This window comes from Drosophila miranda, chromosome XR, assembly GCF_003369915.1.
Source record: "Drosophila miranda strain MSH22 chromosome XR, D.miranda_PacBio2.1, whole genome shotgun sequence".
Lineage (NCBI taxonomy): Eukaryota > Metazoa > Arthropoda > Insecta > Diptera > Drosophilidae > Drosophila > Drosophila miranda.
Window position 1 is genome coordinate 51831467 of NC_046674.1, and position 22627 is coordinate 51854093.

Sequence of the window (22627 nt, forward strand, 5' to 3'; positions counted from 1 at the left end):
CAAGAAAGTGGGACACAAGAATCAAAAAATGTGCCAAGAGCATTGTAAAAAATGTTTGTGCCTTTTATGACATCAGTGCACAAGTACAAAGCGGACCAATCAAAATCCCTAATGAGGTTATTAAGCTTCGCAAACTCGGCTTTACGAAAGCAGCGGACACGTTCAGGTAGCCTACTCGACCGATCCAATACAGTTGGTCCTATATCTAGCGACACCTCGAAAGTAGGGTGGTAGGCGTCTTCAGGTATAGTGAGCGGAAGGGCTCGGGTTAACAACACTATGGTTGGATCCGATACAAAGCACAGGTCAAGCAATCGACCCAAGGAATTTTTCACATGGTTGACTTGAGACAGGGACAGGTCAAGCAAGCCGTCAACAAAGTCATGTCGTGACATGGGCACTAGGATACTAGACTCGTTTACCGAAGACCAAACAGTTCCTGGCAAGTTGAAGTCACCAAGAACTATCATACGATCTTTATCAGATAGCGAGGAAGAAACAGCGGTTAAAGCGGACAAATGCTGCTCATAAATTGAAATATCCGAAGAAGGTGGGATATACGAGCAAGTAATGAATATAGCGAAAGCGGGAAGAATCAGTTTTACACACAGGAATTCCAGTTCCTGTTGAACTTGGACTGTGAAGTGTTCCGACGTGAAGTAAGAGTCCACTGCAATTAGAACCCCCCCTGCACGTCGAGACGAACGGTCCTTTCTAAAAGTTGTGTACCGACCTGCCAAAACCTCGGAACTAAGAATGTCCGGCTTTAACCAGGTTTCAGTAAACACAATAACGTGGGAAGCAAATGCAACACTATCCCGGAAAAGAATGCTGAGCTTACTACGCAAGCCTCTTACATTCTGATAGGTTACTAAAAGAGTAGTTAGTTTTTTGGAAAAGTGGAAGCAAGACGGGAAGTTGAGGAAGAGGAAGTTGAGGTTGAGGGTGGCACACTGGAAAGATTTGTAAGGGATATGGGGGCCTATTCTTCTTCTTAGCCTTAAACTCCTTCACCACCAAATGCTCTGGCCAAAATTTGGCGGAGCAAATGGTGTCAAATTGAGTTGGGGAGATGCTTATCTTAAACGAAGCTATCTCCCTGGCATAAGATAAGTTGAATTTCTCCACCTTTAAACCCACGGCTTTTATTTAGCTTTGAATGAAAGCAATTACATCATTAGATGTGAGGTCAGGGGCCAGCCGTGAGACAAAAACTTGTCGTTTTGGTGGGACTCCCACCAGTGGTTTGGGCACCACAGGCATAGTACCTGTGGTGGCAATATCCGGAGGTCCGGAACGTCTATTTACTGGTGGGATCGGGATGGACGGGACAACTAGCGAACTTGCGGACACCACGGACACGGACGCTGCAGACGTACTTGGCTGCACATTTTCCGAGGCGATGAATTCGGCTACCGAATCTGTATCGCCAGCAGCTGTCGTTGCCCATGGAGTGGCAAACGAGATCAACTGCTGCACACTTGGAGTGGTGGGAGTCAGTTTTTCGGCGGCGCACGGCTGAGTGACGGTTGTCACTTGCAGATCCCGCGGAGTGACCTTTTTACGCCTCGGAGACTCATTCAGCAGTTGCAGACTGCCAAATTGAGACTCCATGGCTAGGAGCCGATCGTATTGCTTTTTAAAGCCAACGGTCAGCTCCTTAAAGCCCTTCCGCGTCTGCCTCATAAATATGACCATGTCAGTCTCAACCGCACGGCATGCCTCACAACTTTAGTGCAAGCCATTACGTTTTGATATGGCATCGCCCACGAGGCCCGTAAGCCCAGCGCATTTTGCGTGCACTACGCTATCGCAGAGCCAGCAGGGGATACTTGGCTGATCATGGGTGATCTCTTTCCGACAAGATTTTATGGCACATACAACAGAAAACTCCATAATAAAAAGTTTGAACAAAATTAAAATAAAATAGTACATATTTCAAAACAAATGGCTATCAATCCAGTTATTGAAGTTGAGGTGATAGGGAGAGAATGATAAAACTAGACTGCTATTAGTAAACCTCCCAACCTTAGTTAACCGTAGAAAAATGCTTGGTGTGATTTGTATGCACAACTTGTTCAGGGGTGACATAGACAGCCCTGATCTGTAGACCTACTAGAAATTTTATACCGTTGTTCCTTCCACTTTGTAGATAAAATTATTCCTTGCATGAACCGTTTAGGGTCTTATGATCGGATTATAATTCCCTCTACCATATCATATCCACCACTAATTCTCTTCCTCTTATTAAATTACTAATCCTTCCACACCTTTCTAGTAATTAGTAATTCTAGTGGTATTTTTATTTTTATGTTTATCTTGAATGCATTTCTAGTTCTCTTAGAAACTTTCGTGCTAATCTTCCTCGAATATTAGTCTAACAGCTATCATTCCTGCATGCTCGCGTAACAGCCTTCTGCTGGTTTCACACGGGCCACTTGACGGTGCAGTAATTACATCGCCTCTTGAAAAAAGCAGTCATTGCATGTCAACGTCCAATAAAACAACCAAAGCTACAAGACGAGAGCTGTAATGCAATATAAGGCGTACTCACTGCATCAACACAAACACGACAAGCCAATGCCGAAAAATTAGATGTTAAATTAGTGGACGTTGACATGCAATGACTGCATCTTTCAAGAGGCGATGCAGTTACTGCACCGTCAAGTGGCCCGTGTGACACCAGCAGAAGGCTGTTACGCGCGGATCCCAGGCAAAACGCAGCCCTCCTCCCGCCCAACCGACCGAGGGGCGCTGCCGCATGACGCGCGGTGCGTAGCCGAACCAAACGCGAACATGCAAGAAAGATAGCTATTAGACTAACATTCGAGGAAAATTAGTACTAAACTTACTAAGAAACTAAGCATGCAATCAAAGTACAAATACCACTACAATTACTAATTACTAGAAAGGTGTGTAAGGATTAGTAATTTAATAAGAGGAAGAGAATTAGTGGTGGATATAATATGGTAGAGGGAATTATAATCCGAGCATAACACCCTAAACGGTTCATGCAAGGAATAATTCGATCTACAAAGTGGAAGGAACAACGGTATAAAATTTCTAGTCAGTCTAATAGGAATCGTGAAGTTTATGCTGCTCAACAGATCAGGGCTGTCTATGTCACCCCTGATCAAGTTGTGCATAAAAATCACACCAAGCATTTTTCTACGGTTAACTAAGGATGGAAGGTTTACTAATAACAGTCTACTAGAGTAAGATGGGACCACCTTCATCCCAGTTAAGGCCCCGCAGAGCAAAGAGTAAAAAGTTTTTCTGCACTGATTCTATACGGTCCTGGTGTACTTTGTATTGAGGGCACCATACACAGGAGTCGTATCCTAAAATCGGAGAACAAGCGAGATATAGAGAGTCTTTGTTGTATAGGGGTCGTCAAATTCCTTTGACCACCTCTTTATAAAACCAAGCACGCCCATGGCCTTATTTACCATGCTAGAAGTGTGTTCGGAAAACTTTATCTTGGGGTCTAACATAACACCCAGATCATCCAGCAGGTTAATTCTCTCAAGAGAACCACCAAATAGGGTATAGGGAGCCAACAAAGGGCTAGAACGATGAAATGTCATAACTTTGCATTTCGAGGCATTAAGGTGTAACAACTTTGCACAACACCATGACTGAAAGTTTTTGAGATCGGATTGCAAGCGAGAATGAAATGAAATGTCCTTGTACTGGACACAGAGTTTAACATCAGCCGCATACATAAGTACTCGAGAGTATGCTAATACTGAAGGCAAGTCATTAATAAAGAGTGTGAAGAGTAAGGGGCCTAGATGGCTGCCCTGTGGTACTCCCCAAGAAACCTTTACTGGTAAAGAGAGGGAGTTTTTGAAGAGGACTCTTTGAGACCTAGAACAAGGATAGCTAGAAATCCATCTCAGGAGGTTGGCCGGAAACCCTAAAAGCTCAAGTTTATGCGCTAAAAGGGAATGGTTTACTGAGTCGAATGCTTTACTAAAGTCGGTGTAAATAACATCCGTCTGTAAGTTACCTTGAAAGCCTTTAATAATGAAAGAGGTAAACTCTAACAAGTTCGTGGTGGTTGATCGCCGCCTTATAAATCCAGGCTGAGTTGGAGATATAAGTGACTTGCAGAGATGTTGCAAGTGCGGAGTTAATACCTTCTCAAACATTTTAGGAATAGCGGATAACTTTGCTATACCTCTATAATTTTTTGCATCAGACTTGCTATCTTTTTTATGCAGAGGAATTATAAACGATACCTTCCAGATCGGGGGGAAGCAAGAAGAATTAATGGACAGTGTGAATAGTTTAAGCAAAGGTCCACACAGAGCCTCGGCGCAGTACCTGAGTACACAACCTGGAACCCCGTCTGGACCCGGTGAAAACACCGGCTTAACCTGTCGGCTTAATCATGAAGTAAAGAACATTCATTTAACAAGGGACTGAAAATGCCGTTCGACCTCGGTAAACCGTATGGGTACGGATGACCAGAGTAGCTTTCCTCAGAATAGGTGGTTTGGAAAAATTGGGCAAAAAGATCGGCAATTGCCTGATCATTATTTGCCGACGTATTTAAAAATGATAGCGAGGATGGGTGTGCGGACGTTCTACGCTTACTGTTTACGAAGCAGTAAAACTGTTTAGGGTCCTGAGAAAAACGTATCCTGCATTGAGATAGGTTGTTCTTATAGCATTGAGCATTAAGAACTGAAAATTTTGACCGAGCTATTACATAGCGAGATTGAGAAGTAGGAGAACCAACTTCCTGAAATTTTTTATAAAGTCTTGATTTTAAGTTTTTTAGGCTGGATAACTCTTTGGTAAACTAAGGGGGTTTTCCAGATCTAATCGGACAAGAAAGTGGGACACAAGAATCAAAAAATGTGCCAAGAGCATTGTAAAAAATGTTTGTGCCTTTTATGACATCAGTGCACAAGTACAAAGCGGACCAATCAAAATCCCTAATGAGGTTATTAAGCTTCGCAAACTCGGCTTTACGAAAGCAGCGGACACGTTCAGGTAGCCTACTCGACCGATCCAATACAGTTGGTCCTATATCTAGCGACACCTCGAAAGTAGGGTGGTAGGCGTCTTCAGGTATAGTGAGCGGAAGGGCTCGGGTTAACAACACTATGGTTGGATCCGATACAAAGCACAGGTCAAGCAATCGACCCAAGGAATTTTTCACATGGTTGACTTGAGACAGGGACAGGTCAAGCAAGCCGTCAACAAAGTCATGTCGTGACATGGGCACTAGGATACTAGACTCGTTTACCGAAGACCAAACAGTTCCTGGCAAGTTGAAGTCACCAAGAACTATCATACGATCTTTATCAGATAGCGAGGAAGAAACAGCGGTTAAAGCGGACAAATGCTGCTCATAAATTGAAATATCCGAAGAAGGTGGGATATACGAGCAAGTAATGAATATAGCGAAAGCGGGAAGAATCAGTTTTACACACAGGAATTCCAGTTCCTGTTGAACTTGGACTGTGAAGTGTTCCGACGTGAAGTAAGAGTCCACTGCAATTAGAACCCCCCCTGCACGTCGAGACGAACGGTCCTTTCTAAAAGTTGTGTACCGACCTGCCAAAACCTCGGAACTAAGAATGTCCGGCTTTAACCAGGTTTCAGTAAACACAATAACGTGGGAAGCAAATGCAACACTATCCCGGAAAAGAATGCTGAGCTTACTACGCAAGCCTCTTACATTCTGATAGGTTACTAAAAGAGTAGTTAGTTTTTTGGAAAAGTGGAAGCAAGACGGGAAGTTGAGGAAGAGGAAGTTGAGGTTGAGGGTGGCACACTGGAAAGATTTGTAAGGGATATGGGGGCCTATTCTTCTTCTTAGCCTTAAACTCCTTCACCACCAAATGCTCTGGCCAAAATTTGGCGGAGCAAATGGTGTCAAATTGAGTTGGGGAGATGCTTATCTTAAACGAAGCTATCTCCCTGGCATAAGATAAGTTGAATTTCTCCACCTTTAAACCCACGGCTTTTATTTAGCTTTGAATGAAAGCAATTACATCATTAGATGTGAGGTCAGGGGCCAGCCGTGAGACAAAAACTTGTCGTTTTGGTGGGACTCCCACCAGTGGTTTGGGCACCACAGGCATAGTACCTGTGGTGGCAATATCCGGAGGTCCGGAACGTCTATTTGCTGGTGGGATCGGGATGGACGGGACAACTAGCGAACTTGCGGACACCACGGACACGGACGCTGCAGACGTACTTGGCTGCACATTTTCCGAGGCGATGAATTCGGCTACCGAATCTGCATCGCCAGCAGCTGTCGTTGCCCATGGAGTGGCAAACGAGATCAACTGCTGCACACTTGGAGTGGTGGGAGTCAGTTTTTCGGCGGCGCACGGCTGAGTGACGGTTGGCACTTGCAGATCCCGCGGAGTGACCTTTTTACGCCTCGGAGACTCATTCAGCAGTTGCAGACTGCCAAATTGAGACTCCATGGCTAGGAGCCGATCGTATTGCTTTTTAAAGCCAACGGTCAGCTCCTTAAAGCCCTTCCGCGTCTGCCTCATAAATATGACCATGTCAGTCTCAACCGCACGGCATGCCTCACAACTTTAGTGCAAGCCATTACGTTTTGATATGGCATCGCCCACGAGGCCCGTAAGCCCAGCGCATTTTGCGTGCACTACGCTATCGCAGAGCCAGCAGGGGATACTTGGCTGATCATGGGTGATCTCTTTCCGACAAGATTTTATGGCACATACAACAGAAAACTCCATAATAAAAAGTTTGAACAAAATTAAAATAAAATAGTACATATTTCAAAACAAATGGCTATCAATCCAGTTATTGAAGTTGAGGTGATAGGGAGAGAATGATAAAACTAGACTGCTATTAGTAAACCTCCCAACCTTAGTTAACCGTAGAAAAATTCTTGGTGTGATTTTTATGCACAACTTGTTCAGGGGTGACATAGACAGCCCTGATCTGTAGACCTACTAGAAATTTTATACCGTTGTTCCTTCCACTTTGTAGATAAAATTATTCCTTGCATGAACCGTTTAGGGTCTTATGATCGGATTATAATTCCCTCTACCATATCATATCCACCACTAATTCTCTTCCTCTTATTAAATTACTAATCCTTCCACACCTTTCTAGTAATTAGTAATTCTAGTGGTATTTTTATTTTTATGTTTATCTTGAATGCATTTCTAGTTCTCTTAGAAACTTTCGTGCTAATCTTCCTCGAATATTAGTCTAACAGCTATCATTCCTGCATGCTCGCGTAACAGCCTTCTGCTGGTTTCACACGGGCCACTTGACGGTGCAGTAATTACATCGCCTCTTGAAAAAAGCAGTCATTGCATGTCAACGTCCAATAAAACAACCAAAGCTACAAGACGAGAGCTGTAATGCAATATAAGGCGTACTCACTGCATCAACACAAACACGACAAGCCAATGCCGAAAAATTAGATGTTAAATAAATAATGTTTTAAAACAAATCAAAAGGTATGCACTCGCGGAATAGAATAGATTTCTAGATTGTTGGCTGGTTAGGAAGTTAATTAAAGTTTATTTATGAAAACACCGGCTGTTTATTCAAAACAAAAGGAAAAAATGCGGAGCGCAAAACAATAACGCGGCTGATCACTACGAAAGTGAACGAACGATTGTCGGCAATATACTGATTATATAAAAATATGTTTAGAAAAGCAAAATCACGCTTATGCTGCACAAACCTCGCCCAGTCAACAGGGTCAAGGGTCTTACCAAATCGTTTAAAAAACTTGATAAGTAGATTCTTATAACTCACCACACCCTTCTTATACCACGGTAGCCTATAGGATCCATGCACAATTCTGGAAGCATTGTTATCAATGACGAATGGTATGTAGGAAAATAACTTTGACCTCAAGTCGGCACCTCTAAACGTTGTCGAATTGGGCTAAAACTTTATATTTTATTTTTTTATAAAAAAATAAAAATTTGTAGATCATCCGACGAGAGCTGTGAGCGAGGCTTGTCTGCTTAGCAGAACTTCTCTTCAAGGTCGATCATCACCGCGAACGAAAATTTTGTTGTCTGGCATAGTGACCTGGCTGCTACATAGTCTAATCTATCCTACACTAAAATAAACTCGGGTTAATCACTAAACACGGGTCAATTCGGGCCCGCCTCTTTAATACTTTTGCATTAAACCGGTGAGGTTCCGCTCTGAAAATACATACATATTGTATATACTAATCTAATCCAAAAACTTCTGTAATTATTTACAAATCTTTCCCGAATTAAATCTACTCTACCGAAGAAGAGTAGTTTTACTTAAATAAATCTCTAATTAAATCTCAAATTAAGCCTTAAGTCAGCAATACACCCAGCGACAAAAAAACACCTCTCTGAAATTTCATACAAGCCTTTTCTATTCCGTGGTTTTCGCAAATGTTATTCTATTCGTCTAAATTTAATTTTTCTTGTCACTAAATCAGCTTTAAACCAAAGTTCATACTCATTTTTTTCAGTGGACTCTAATTTCACGTCGGAACATTTTTCCCTCCAGGTGTAAAAAGACCTGAAATTCCTTTGTGTCAAACTGATTCATCCCATCTTTTCTATCTTCCTCATCCATTCAATCGTTTATTCAACCTTCTTATGATATAACGATATACGAACAGCACCTGTCCTTTATAAAAAAACATTTCTTTTACGCTATTCGCTGCTGCTTTACGAAGCTATTAACCTACTTTATTAAAAATTCTATACTCGTTCACTGAAGTTGTTAAAGGCAAAAACATTTTATATACAGACTGGCTCCGGTTTTCACTTACTTTTGCGTTTTCGACCAAAACGTTTCGTTTTTAGGTACTCCCGTTTTCACTTCCCGTCGTTTTGGGCACTGGTTTCCCAGATGCGGTTGAAGGGATCCCTCCGGCACTTTAGGAGGAGTACCGAGCTCCTTTGCGGTGGTTTTGATATTTATCTTTAAATTTGGCATTGTTGGTCCCACGAGTAGGCGGGAAGAGCTAGTCGCGCGGGGCATAGCCCGCGTGCACCTTTCTTAAAAGTTGGCGTAATCGTGGCAGCTTTCCACTTGCCAATAAACCGACCCATTAACAGCGAATTTGTGAAGAGAATTTTGAGAGGTTCACAAAACGCAACATCACAGTTGCGAAGCAGAAAGGCAGAAATGCCATCACAATCAGGTTTATTAGAATTATTAAGCTCATCAATTGCGTCCAAAATGTCCACCTCCGATACATCAAGTGTGCCAATATTGACCACCGAAGGAATAGAGTTTAAGATTTCCAAATTATGCCAAGCTGCGTATGGCTCAAAATGAGCTAAAGAAAGACGCAAACGGTTTGCTCTGCCACTATCCGTATTTGAGATCAAGTTACCAAGCTTCGTAGCTGAAGGAAAAGAGCTCGTCGACCTTTTGGAATTTATGAAACTCCCAAACGACCTGGGATTGATTTTAAGTACCCTTTCTTAGACGTTGACATGCAATGACTGCATCTTTTACGCGCGGATCCCAGGCAAAACGCAGCCCTCCTCCCGCCCAACCGACCGGGCGCTGCCGCATGACGCACGGTGAGTAGACGAACCGAACGCGAACATGCAGGAAAGATAGCTATTAGACTAACATTCGAGGAAAATTAGCACTAAACTTACTAAGAAACTAAGCATGCAATCAAAATACAAATACCACTACAATTACTAATTACTAGAAAGGTGTGTAAGGATTAGTAATTTAATAAGAGGAAGAGAATTAGTGGTGGATATAATATGGTAGAGGGAATTATAATCCGAGCATAACACCCTAAACGGTTCATGCAAGGAATAATTCGATCTACAAAGTGGAAGGAACAACGGTATAAAATTTCTAGTCAGTCTAATAGGAATCGTGAAGTTTATGCTGCTCAACAGATCAGGGCTGTCTATGTCACCCCTGATCAAGTTGTGCATAAAAATCACACCAAGCATTTTTCTACGGTTAACTAAGGATGGAAGGTTTACTAATAACAGTCTACTAGAGTAAGATGGGACCACCTTCATCCCAGTTAAGGCCCCGCAGAGCAAAGAGTAAAAAGTTTTTCTGCACTGATTCTATACGGTCCTGGTGTACTTTGTATTGAGGGCACCATACACAGGAGTCGTATCCTAAAATCGGAGAACAAGCGAGATATAGAGAGTCTTTGTTGTATAGGGGTCGTCAAATTCCTTTGACCACCTCTTTATAAAACCAAGCACGCCCATGGCCTTATTTACCATGCTAGAAGTGTGTTCGGAAAACTTTATCTTGGGGTCTAACATAACACCCAGATCATCCAGCAGGTTAATTCTCTCAAGAGAACCACCAAATAGGGTATAGGGAGCCAACAAAGGGCTAGAACGATGAAATGTCATAACTTTGCATTTCGAGGCATTAAGGTGTAACAACTTTGCACAACACCATGACTGAAAGTTTTTGAGATCGGATTGCAAGCGAGAATGAAATGAAATGTCCTTGTACTGGACACAGAGTTTAACATCAGCCGCATACATAAGTACTCGAGAGTATGCTAATACTGAAGGCAAGTCATTAATAAAGAGTGTGAAGAGTAAGGGGCCTAGATGGCTGCCCTGTGGTACTCCCCAAGAAACCTTTACTGGTAAAGAGAGGGAGTTTTTGAAGAGGACTCTTTGAGACCTAGAACAAGGATAGCTAGAAATCCATCTCAGGAGGTTGGCCGGAAACCCTAAAAGCTCAAGTTTATGCGCTAAAAGGGAATGGTTTACTGAGTCGAATGCTTTACTAAAGTCGGTGTAAATAACATCCGTCTGTAAGTTACCTTGAAAGCCTTTAATAATGAAAGAGGTAAACTCTAACAAGTTCGTGGTGGTTGATCGCCGCCTTATAAATCCAGGCTGAGTTGGAGATATAAGTGACTTGCAGAGATGTTGCAAGTGCGGAGTTAATACCTTCTCAAACATTTTAGGAATAGCGGATAACTTTGCTATACCTCTATAATTTTTTGCATCAGACTTGCTATCTTTTTTATGCAGAGGAATTATAAACGATACCTTCCAGATCGGGGGGAAGCAAGAAGAATTAATGGACAGTGTGAATAGTTTAAGCAAAGGTCCACACAGAGCCTCGGCGCAGTACCTGAGTACACAACCTGGAACCCCGTCTGGACCCGGTGAAAACACCGGCTTAACCTGTCGGCTTAATCATGAAGTAAAGAACATTCATTTAACAAGGGACTGAAAATGCCGTTCGACCTCGGTAAACCGTATGGGTACGGATGACCAGAGTAGCTTTCCTCAGAATAGGTGGTTTGGAAAAATTGGGCAAAAAGATCGGCAATTGCCTGATCATTATTTGCCGACGTATTACAAAATGATAGCGAGGATGGGTGTGCGGACGTTCTACGCTTACTGTTTACGAAGCAGTAAAACTGTTTAGGGTCCTGAGAAAAACGTATCCTGCATTGAGATAGGTTGTTCTTATAGCATTGAGCATTAAGAACTGAAAATTTTGACCGAGCTATTACATAGCGAGATTGAGAAGTAGGAGAACCAACTTCCTGAAATTTTTTATAAAGTCTTGATTTTAAGTTTTTTAGGCTGGATAACTCTTTGGTAAACTAAGGGGGTTTTCCAGATCTAATCGGACAAGAAAGTGGGACACAAGAATCAAAAAATGTGCCAAGAGCATTGTAAAAAATGTTTGTGCCTTTTATGACATCAGTGCACAAGTACAAAGCGGACCAATCAAAATCCCTAATGAGGTTATTAAGCTTCGCAAACTCGGCTTTACGAAAGCAGCGGACACGTTCAGGTAGCCTACTCGACCGATCCAATACAGTTGGTCCTATATCTAGCGACACCTCGAAAGTAGGGTGGTAGGCGTCTTCAGGTATAGTGAGCGGAAGGGCTCGGGTTAACAACACTATGGTTGGATCCGATACAAAGCACAGGTCAAGCAATCGACCCAAGGAATTTTTCACATGGTTGACTTGAGACAGGGACAGGTCAAGCAAGCCGTCAACAAAGTCATGTCGTGACATGGGCACTAGGATACTAGACTCGTTTACCGAAGACCAAACAGTTCCTGGCAAGTTGAAGTCACCAAGAACTATCATACGATCTTTATCAGATAGCGAGGAAGAAACAGCGGTTAAAGCGGACAAATGCTGCTCATAAATTGAAATATCCGAAGAAGGTGGGATATACGAGCAAGTAATGAATATAGCGAAAGCGGGAAGAATCAGTTTTACACACAGGAATTCCAGTTCCTGTTGAACTTGGACTGTGAAGTGTTCCGACGTGAAGTAAGAGTCCACTGCAATTAGAACCCCCCCTGCACGTCGAGACGAACGGTCCTTTCTAAAAGTTGTGTACCGACCTGCCAAAACCTCGGAACTAAGAATGTCCGGCTTTAACCAGGTTTCAGTAAACACAATAACGTGGGAAGCAAATGCAACACTATCCCGGAAAAGAATGCTGAGCTTACTACGCAAGCCTCTTACATTCTGATAGGTTACTAAAAGAGTAGTTAGTTTTTTGGAAAAGTGGAAGCAAGACGGGAAGTTGAGGAAGAGGAAGTTGAGGTTGAGGGTGGCACACTGGAAAGATTTGTAAGGGATATGGGGGCCTATTCTTCTTCTTAGCCTTAAACTCCTTCACCACCAAATGCTCTGGCCAAAATTTGGCGGAGCAAATGGTGTCAAATTGAGTTGGGGAGATGCTTATCTTAAACGAAGCTATCTCCCTGGCATAAGATAAGTTGAATTTCTCCACCTTTAAACCCACGGCTTTTATTTAGCTTTGAATGAAAGCAATTACATCATTAGATGTGAGGTCAGGGGCCAGCCGTGAGACAAAAACTTGTCGTTTTGGTGGGACTCCCACCAGTGGTTTGGGCACCACAGGCATAGTACCTGTGGTGGCAATATCCGGAGGTCCGGAACGTCTATTTACTGGTGGGATCGGGATGGACGGGACAACTAGCGAACTTGCGGACACCACGGACACGGACGCTGCAGACGTACTTGGCTGCACATTTTCCGAGGCGATGAATTCGGCTACCGAATCTGTATCGCCAGCAGCTGTCGTTGCCCATGGAGTGGCAAACGAGATCAACTGCTGCACACTTGGAGTGGTGGGAGTCAGTTTTTCGGCGGCGCACGGCTGAGTGACGGTTGGCACTTGCAGATCCCGCGGAGTGACCTTTTTACGCCTCGGAGACTCATTCAGCAGTTGCAGACTGCCAAATTGAGACTCCATGGCTAGGAGCCGATCGTATTGCTTTTTAAAGCCAACGGTCAGCTCCTTAAAGCCCTTCCGCGTCTGCCTCATAAATATGACCATGTCAGTCTCAACCGCACGGCATGCCTCACAACTTTAGTGCAAGCCATTACGTTTTGATATGGCATCGCCCACGAGGCCCGTAAGCCCAGCGCATTTTGCGTGCACTACGCTATCGCAGAGCCAGCAGGGGATACTTGGCTGATCATGGGTGATCTCTTTCCGACAAGATTTTATGGCACATACAACAGAAAACTCCATAATAAAAAGTTTGAACAAAATTAAAATAAAATAGTACATATTTCAAAACAAATGGCTATCAATCCAGTTATTGAAGTTGAGGTGATAGGGAGAGAATGATAAAACTAGACTGCTATTAGTAAACCTCCCAACCTTAGTTAACCGTAGAAAAATTCTTGGTGTGATTTTTATGCACAACTTGTTCAGGGGTGACATAGACAGCCCTGATCTGTAGACCTACTAGAAATTTTATACCGTTGTTCCTTCCACTTTGTAGATAAAATTATTCCTTGCATGAACCGTTTAGGGTCTTATGATCGGATTATAATTCCCTCTACCATATCATATCCACCACTAATTCTCTTCCTCTTATTAAATTACTAATCCTTCCACACCTTTCTAGTAATTAGTAATTCTAGTGGTATTTTTATTTTTATGTTTATCTTGAATGCATTTCTAGTTCTCTTAGAAACTTTCGTGCTAATCTTCCTCGAATATTAGTCTAACAGCTATCATTCCTGCATGCTCGCGTAACAGCCTTCTGCTGGTTTCACACGGGCCACTTGACGGTGCATTAATTACATCGCCTCTTGAAAAAAGCAGTCATTGCATGTCAACGTCCAATAAAACAACCAAAGCTACAAGACGAGAGCTGTAATGCAATATAAGGCGTACTCACTGCATCAACACAAACACGACAAGCCAATGCCGAAAAACTAGATGTTAAATAAATAATGTTTTAAAACAAATCAAAAGGTATGCACTCGCGGAATAGAATAGATTTCTAGATTGTTGGCTGGTTAGGAAGTTAATTAAAGTTTATTTATGAAAACACCGGCTGTTTATTCAAAACAAAAGGAAAAAATGCGGAGCGCAAAACAATAACGCGGCTGATCACTACGAAAGTGAACGAACGATTGTCGGCAATATACTGATTATATAAAAATATGTTTAGAAAAGCAAAATCACGCTTATGCTGCACAAACCTCGCCCAGTCAACAGGGTCAAGGGTCTTACCAAATCGTTTAAAAAACTTGATAAGTAGATTCTTATAACTCACCACACCCTTCTTATACCACGGTAGCCTATAGGATCCATGCACAATTCTGGAAGCATTGTTATCAATGACGAATGGTATGTAGGAAAATAACTTTGACCTCAAGTCGGCACCTCTAAACGTTGTCGAATTGGGCTAAAACTTTATATTTTATTTTTTTATAAAAAAATAAAAATTTGTAGATCATCCGACGAGAGCTGTGAGCGAGGCTTGTCTGCTTAGCAGAACTTCTCTTCAAGGTCGATCATCACCGCGAACGAAAATTTTGTTGTCTGGCATAGTGACCTGGCTGCTACATAGTCTAATCTATCCTACACTAAAATAAACTCGGGTTAATCACTAAACACGGGTCAATTCGGGCCCGCCTCTTTAATACTTTTGCATTAAACCGGTGAGGTTCCGCTCTGAAAATACATACATATTGTATATACTAATCTAATCCAAAAACTTCTGTAATTATTTACAAATCTTTCCCGAATTAAATCTACTCTACCGAAGAAGAGTAGTTTTACTTAAATAAATCTCTAATTAAATCTCAAATTAAGCCTTAAGTCAGCAATACACCCAGCGACAAAAAAACACCTCTCTGAAATTTCATACAAGCCTTTTCTATTCCGTGGTTTTCGCAAATGTTATTCTATTCGTCTAAATTTAATTTTTCTTGTCACTAAATCAGCTTTAAACCAAAGTTCATACTCATTTTTTTCAGTGGACTCTAATTTCACGTCGGAACATTTTTCCCTCCAGGTGTAAAAAGACCTGAAATTCCTTTGTGTCAAACTGATTCATCCCATCTTTTCTATCTTCCTCATCCATTCAATCGTTTATTCAACCTTCTTATGATATAACGATATACGAACAGCACCTGTCCTTTATAAAAAAACATTTCTTTTACGCTATTCGCTGCTGCTTTACGAAGCTATTAACCTACTTTATTAAAAATTCTATACTCGTTCACTGAAGTTGTTAAAGGCAAAAACATTTTATATACAGACTGGCTCCGGTTTTCACTTACTTTTGCGTTTTCGACCAAAACGTTTCGTTTTTAGGTACTCCCGTTTTCACTTCCCGTCGTTTTGGGCACTGGTTTCCCAGATGCGGTTGAAGGGATCCCTCCGGCACTTTAGGAGGAGTACCGAGCTCCTTTGCGGTGGTTTTGATATTTATCTTTAAATTTGGCATTGTTGGTCCCACGAGTAGGCGGGAAGAGCTAGTCGCGCGGGGCATAGCCCGCGTGCACCTTTCTTAAAAGTTGGCGTAATCGTGGCAGCTTTCCACTTGCCAATAAACCGACCCATTAACAGCGAATTTGTGAAGAGAATTTTGAGAGGTTCACAAAACGCAACATCACAGTTGCGAAGCAGAAAGGCAGAAATGCCATCACAATCAGGTTTATTAGAATTATTAAGCTCATCAATTGCGTCCAAAATGTCCACCTCCGATACATCAAGTGTGCCAATATTGACCACCGAAGGAATAGAGTTTAAGATTTCCAAATTATGCCAAGCTGCGTATGGCTCAAAATGAGCTAAAGAAAGACGCAAACGGTTTGCTCTGCCACTATCCGTATTTGAGCTCAAGTTACCAAGCTTCGTAGCTGAAGGAAAAGAGCTCGTCGACCTTTTGGAATTTATGAAACTCCCAAACGACCTGGGATTGATTTTAAGTACCCTTTCTTAGACGTTGACATGCAATGACTGCATCTTTTACGCGCGGATCCCAGGCAAAACGCAGCCCTCCTCCCGCCCAACCGACCGGGCGCTGCCGCATGACGCACGGTGAGTAGACGAACCGAACGCGAACATGCAGGAAAGATAGCTATTAGACTAACATTCGAGGAAAATTAGCACTAAACTTACTAAGAAACTAAGCATGCAATCAAAATACAAATACCACTACAATTACTAATTACTAGAAAGGTGTGTAAGGATAAGTAATTTAATAAGAGGAAGAGAATTAGTGGTGGATATAATATGGTAGAGGGAATTATAATCCGAGCATAACACCCTAAACGGTTCATGCAAGGAATAATTCGATCTACAAAGTGGAAGGAACAACGGTATAAAATTTCTAGTCAGTCTAATAGGAATCGTGAAGTTTATGCTGATCAACAGATCAGGGCTGTCTATGTCACCCCTGATCAAGTTGTGCATAAAAATCACACCAAGCATTTTTCTACGGTTAACTAAGGATGGAAGGTTTACTAATAACAGTCTACTAGAGTAAGATGGGACCACCTTCATCCCAGTTAAGGCCCCGCAGAGCAAAGAGTAAAAAGTTTTTCTGCACTGATTCTATACGGTCCTGGTGTACTTTGGTGTACTAAAATCGGAGAACAAGCGAGATATAGAGAGTCTTTGTTGTATAGGGGTCGTCAAATTCCTTTGACCACCTCTTTATAAAACCAAGCACGCCCATGGCCTTATTTACCATGCTAGAAGTGTGTTCGGAAAACTTTATCTTGGGGTCTAACATAACACCCAGATCATCCAGCAGGTTAATTCTCTCAAGAGAACCACCAAATAGGGTATAGGGAGCCAACAAAGGGCTAGAACGATGAAATGTCATAACTTTGCATTTCGAGGCATTAAGGTGTAACAAGTTTGCACAACACCATGACTGAAAGTTTTTGAGATCGGATTGCAAGCGAGAATGAAATGAAATGTCCTTGTACTGGACACAGAGTTTAACATCAGCCGCATACATAAGTACTCGAGAGTATGCTAATACTGAAGGCAAGTCATTAATAAAGAGTGTGAAGAGTAAGGGGCCTAGATGGCTGCCCTGTGGTACTCCCCAAGAAACCTTTACTGGTAAAGAGAGGGAGTTTTTGAAGAGGACTCTTTGAGACCTAGAACAAGGATAGCTAGAAATCCATCTCAGGAGGTTGGCCGGAAACCCTAAAAGCTCAAGTTTATGCGCTAAAAGGGAATGGTTTACTGAGTCGAATGCTTTACTAAAGTCGGTGTAAATAACATCCGTCTGTAAGTTACCTTGAAAGCCTTTAATAATGAAAGAGGTAAACTCTAACAAGTTCGTGGTGGTTGATCGCCGCCTTATAAATCCAGGCTGAGTTGGAGATATAAGTGACTTGCAGAGATGTTGCAAGTGCGGAGTTAATACCTTCTCAAACATTTTAGGAATAGCGGATAACTTTGCTATACCTCTATAATTTTTTGCATCAGACTTGCTATCTTTTTTATGCAGAGGAATTATAAACGATACATTCCAGATCGGGGGGAAGCAAGAAGAATTAATGGACAGTGTGAATAGTTTAAGCAAAGGTCCACACAGAGCCTCGGCGCAGTACCTGAGTACACAACCTGGAACCCCGTCTGGACCCGGTGAAAACACCGGCTTAACCTGTCGGCTTAATCATGAAGTAAAGAACATTCATTTAACAAGGGACTGAAAATGCCGTTCGACCTCGGTAAACCGTATGGGTACGGATGACCAGAGTAGCTTTCCTCAGAATAGGTGGTTTGGAAAAATTGGGCAAAAAGATCGGCAATTGCCTGATCATTATTTGCCGACGTATTACAAAATGATAGCGAGGATGGGTGTGCGGACGTTCTACGCTTACTGTTTACGAAGCAGTAAAACTGTTTAGGGTCCTGAGAAAAACGTATCCTGCATTGAGATAGGTTGTTCTTATAGCATTGAGCATTAAGAACTGAAAATTTTGACCGAGCTATTACATAGCGAGATTGAGAAGTAGGAGAACCAACTTCCTGAAATTTTTTATAAAGTCTTGATTTTAAGTTTTTTAGGCTGGATAACTCTTTGGTAAACTAAGGGGGTTTTCCAGATCTAATCGGACAAGAAAGTGGGACACAAGAATCAAAAAATGTGCCAAGAGCATTGTAAAAAATGTTTGTGCCTTTTATGACATCAGTGCACAAGTACAAAGCGGACCAATCAAAATCCCTAATGAGGTTATTAAGCTTCGCAAACTCGGCTTTACGAAAGCAGCGGACACGTTCAGGTAGCCTACTCGACCGATCCAATACAGTTGGTCCTATATCTAGCGACACCTCGAAAGTAGGGTGGTAGGCGTCTTCAGGTATAGTGAGCGGAAGGGCTCGGGTTAACAACACTATGGTTGGATCCGATACAAAGCACAGGTCAAGCAATCGACCCAAGGAATTTTTCACATGGTTGACTTGAGACAGGGACAGGTCAAGCAAGCCGTCAACAAAGTCATGTCGTGACATGGGCACTAGGATACTAGACTCGTTTACCGAAGACCAAACAGTTCCTGGCAAGTTGAAGTCACCAAGAACTATCATACGATCTTTATCAGATAGCGAGGAAGAAACAGCGGTTAAAGCGGACAAATGCTGCTCATAAATTGAAATATCCGAAGAAGGTGGGATATACGAGCAAGTAATGAATATAGCGAAAGCGGGAAGAATCAGTTTTACACACAGGAATTCCAGTTCCTGTTGAACTTGGACTGTGAAGTGTTCCGACGTGAAGTAAGAGTCCACTGCAATTAGAACCCCCCCTGCACGTCGAGACGAACGGTCCTTTCTAAAAGTTGTGTACCGACCTGCCAAAACCTCGGAACTAAGAATGTCCGGCTTTAACCAGGTTTCAGTAAACACAATAACGTGGGAAGCAAATGCAACACTATCCCGGAAAAGAATGCTGAGCTTACTACGCAAGCCTCTTACATTCTGATAGGTTACTAAAAGAGTAGTTAGTTTTTTGGAAAAGTGGAAGCAAGACGGGAAGTTGAGGAAGAGGAAGTTGAGGTTGAGGGTGGCACACTGGAAAGATTTGTAAGGGATATGGGGGCCTATTCTTCTTCTTAGCCTTAAACTCCTTCACCACCAAATGCTCTGGCCAAAATTTGGCGGAGCAAATGGTGTCAAATTGAGTTGGGGAGATGCTTATCTTAAACGAAGCTATCTCCCTGGCATAAGATAAGTTGAATTTCTCCACCTTTAAACCCACGGCTTTTATTTAGCTTTGAATGAAAGCAATTACATCATTAGATGTGAGGTCAGGGGCCAGCCGTGAGACAAAAACTTGTCGTTTTGGTGGGACTCCCACCAGTGGTTTGGGCACCACAGGCATAGTACCTGTGGTGGCAATATCCGGAGGTCCGGAACGTCTATTTACTGGTGGGATCGGGATGGACGGGACAACTAGCGAACTTGCGGACACCACGGACACGGACGCTGCAGACGTACTTGGCTGCACATTTTCCGAGGCGATGAATTCGGCTACCGAATCTGTATCGCCAGCAGCTGTCGTTGCCCATGGAGTGGCAAACGAGATCAACTGCTGCACACTTGGAGTGGTGGGAGTCAGTTTTTCGGCGGCGCACGGCTGAGTGACGGTTGGCACTTGCAGATCCCGCGGAGTGACCTTTTTACGCCTCGGAGACTCATTCAGCAGTTGCAGACTGCCAAATTGAGACTCCATGGCTAGGAGCCGATCGTATTGCTTTTTAAAGCCAACGGTCAGCTCCTTAAAGCCCTTCCGCGTCTGCCTCATAAATATGACCATGTCAGTCTCAACCGCACGGCATGCCTCACAACTTTAGTGCAAGCCATTACGTTTTGATATGGCATCGCCCACGAGGCCCGTAAGCCCAGCGCATTTTGCGTGCACTACGCTATCGCAGAGCCAGCAGGGGATACTTGGCTGATCATGGGTGATCTCTTTCCGACAAGATTTTATGGCACATACAACAGAAAACTCCATAATAAAAAGTTTGAACAAAATTAAAATAAAATAGTACATATTTCAAAACAAATGGCTATCAATCCAGTTATTGAAGTTGAGGTGATAGGGAGAGAATGATAAAACTAGACTGCTATTAGTAAACCTCCCAACCTTAGTTAACCGTAGAAAAATGCTTGGTGTGATTTGTATGCACAACTTTTTCAGGGGTGACATAGACAGCCCTGATCTGTAGACCTACTAGAAATTTTATACCGTTGTTCCTTCCACTTTGTAGATCAAATTATTCCTTGCATGAACCGTTTAGGGTCTTATGATCGGATTATAATTCCCTCTACCATATCATATCCACCACTAATTCTCTTCCTCTTATTAAATTACTAATACTTCCACACCTTTCTAGTAATTAGTAATTCTAGTGGTATTTTTATTTTTATGTTTATCTTGAATGCATTTCTAGTTCTCTTAGAAACTTTCGTGCTAATCTTCCTCGAATATTAGTCTAACAGCTATCATTCCTGCATGCTCGCGTAACAGCCTTCTGCTGGTTTCACACGGGCCACTTGACGGTGCAGTAATTACATCGCCTCTTGAAAAAAGCAGTCATTGCATGTCAACGTCCAATAAAACAACCAAAGCTACAAGACGAGAGCTGTAATGCAATATAAGGCGTACTCACTGCATGAACACAAACACGACAAGCCAATGCCGAAAAATTAGATGTTAAATAAATAATGTTTTAAAACAAATCAAAAGGTATGCACTCGCGGAATAGAATAGATTTCTAGATTGTTGGCTGGTTAGGAAGTTAATTAAAGTTTATTTATGAAAACACCGGCTGTTTATTCAAAACAAAAGGAAAAAATGCGGAGCGCAAAACAATAACGCGGCTGATCACTACGAAAGTGAACGAACGATTGTCGGCAATATACTGATTATATAAAAATATGTTTAGAAAAGCAAAATCACGCTTATGCTGCACAAACCTCGCCCAGTCAACAGGGTCAAGGGTCTTACCAAATCGTTTAAAAAACTTGATAAGTAGATTCTTATAACTCACCACACCCTTCTTATACCACGGTAGCCTATAGGATCCATGCACAATTCTGGAAGCATTGTTATCAATGACGAATGGTATGTAGGAAAATAACTTTGACCTCAAGTCGGCACCTCTAAACGTTGTCGAATTGGGCTAAAACTTTATATTTTATTTTTTTATAAAAAAATAAAAATTTGTAGATCATCCGACGAGAGCTGTGAGCGAGGCTTGTCTGCTTAGCAGAACTTCTCTTCAAGGTCGATCATCACCGCGAACGAAAATTTTGTTGTCTGGCATAGTGACCTGGCTGCTACATAGTCTAATCTATCCTACACTAAAATAAACTCGGGTTAATCACTAAACACGGGTCAATTCGGGCCCGCCTCTTTAATACTTTTGCATTAAACCGGTGAGGTTCCGCTCTGAAAATACATACATATTGTATATACTAATCTAATCCAAAAACTTCTGTAATTATTTACAAATCTTTCCCGAATTAAATCTACTCTACCGAAGAAGAGTAGTTTTACTTAAATAAATCTCTAATTAAATCTCAAATTAAGCCTTAAGTCAGCAATACACCCAACGACAAAAAAACACCTCTCTGAAATTTCATAAAAGCCTTTTCTATTCCGTGGTTTTCGCAAATGTTATTCTATTCGTCTAAATCAGCTTTAAACCAAAGTTCATACTCATTTTTTTCAGTGGACTCTAATTTCACGTCGGAACATTTTTCCCTCCAGGTGTAAAAAGACCTGAAATTCCTTTGTGTCAAACTGATTCATCCCATCTTTTCTATCTTCCTCATCCATTCAATCGTTTATTCAACCTTCTTATGATATAACGATATACGAACAGCACCTGTCCTTTATAAAAAACATTTCTTTCACGCTATTCGCTGCTGCTTTACGAAGCTATTAACCTACTTTATTAAAAATTCTATACTCGTTCACTGAAGTTGTTAAAGGCAAAAACATTTTATATACAGACTGGCTCCGGTTTTCACTTACTTTTGCGTTTTCGACCAAAACGTTTCGTTTTTAGGTACTCCCGTTTTCAGAAATTTTTGTCATCGATTCTGGCAAACAGAAACAGCTAACTTGGATGCTTTGTAAATATACAGCGGGATAAAAATGACTTATTTTTTCAATTGCTTGATTTGAAGCAAAATGACTACAGAAAGATCGCGTTTTAAGATGATCAAGACATCTTAGATGCCACACCTGTGTATTTAACATGTTTAGATGGAACACCTGTGTATTTAACATTTTTGACGAGCTGCGAATAGCGTGCATGTGGAAAATTAAATTGCTAATGGTCAAAAACTTAATTTTTTGCACTTACATT

The 22627-nt window shown here is 41.9% G+C and overlaps 1 protein-coding gene across 2 annotated transcripts in view; it reads left to right on the plus strand.

Moving 5' to 3' along the window:
* LOC117186181 (ran-binding protein 16) overlaps nt 1-22627 on the plus strand; it is a 423463-nt gene that overhangs the window by 91223 nt on the left and 309613 nt on the right. The window lies entirely within an intron of this gene.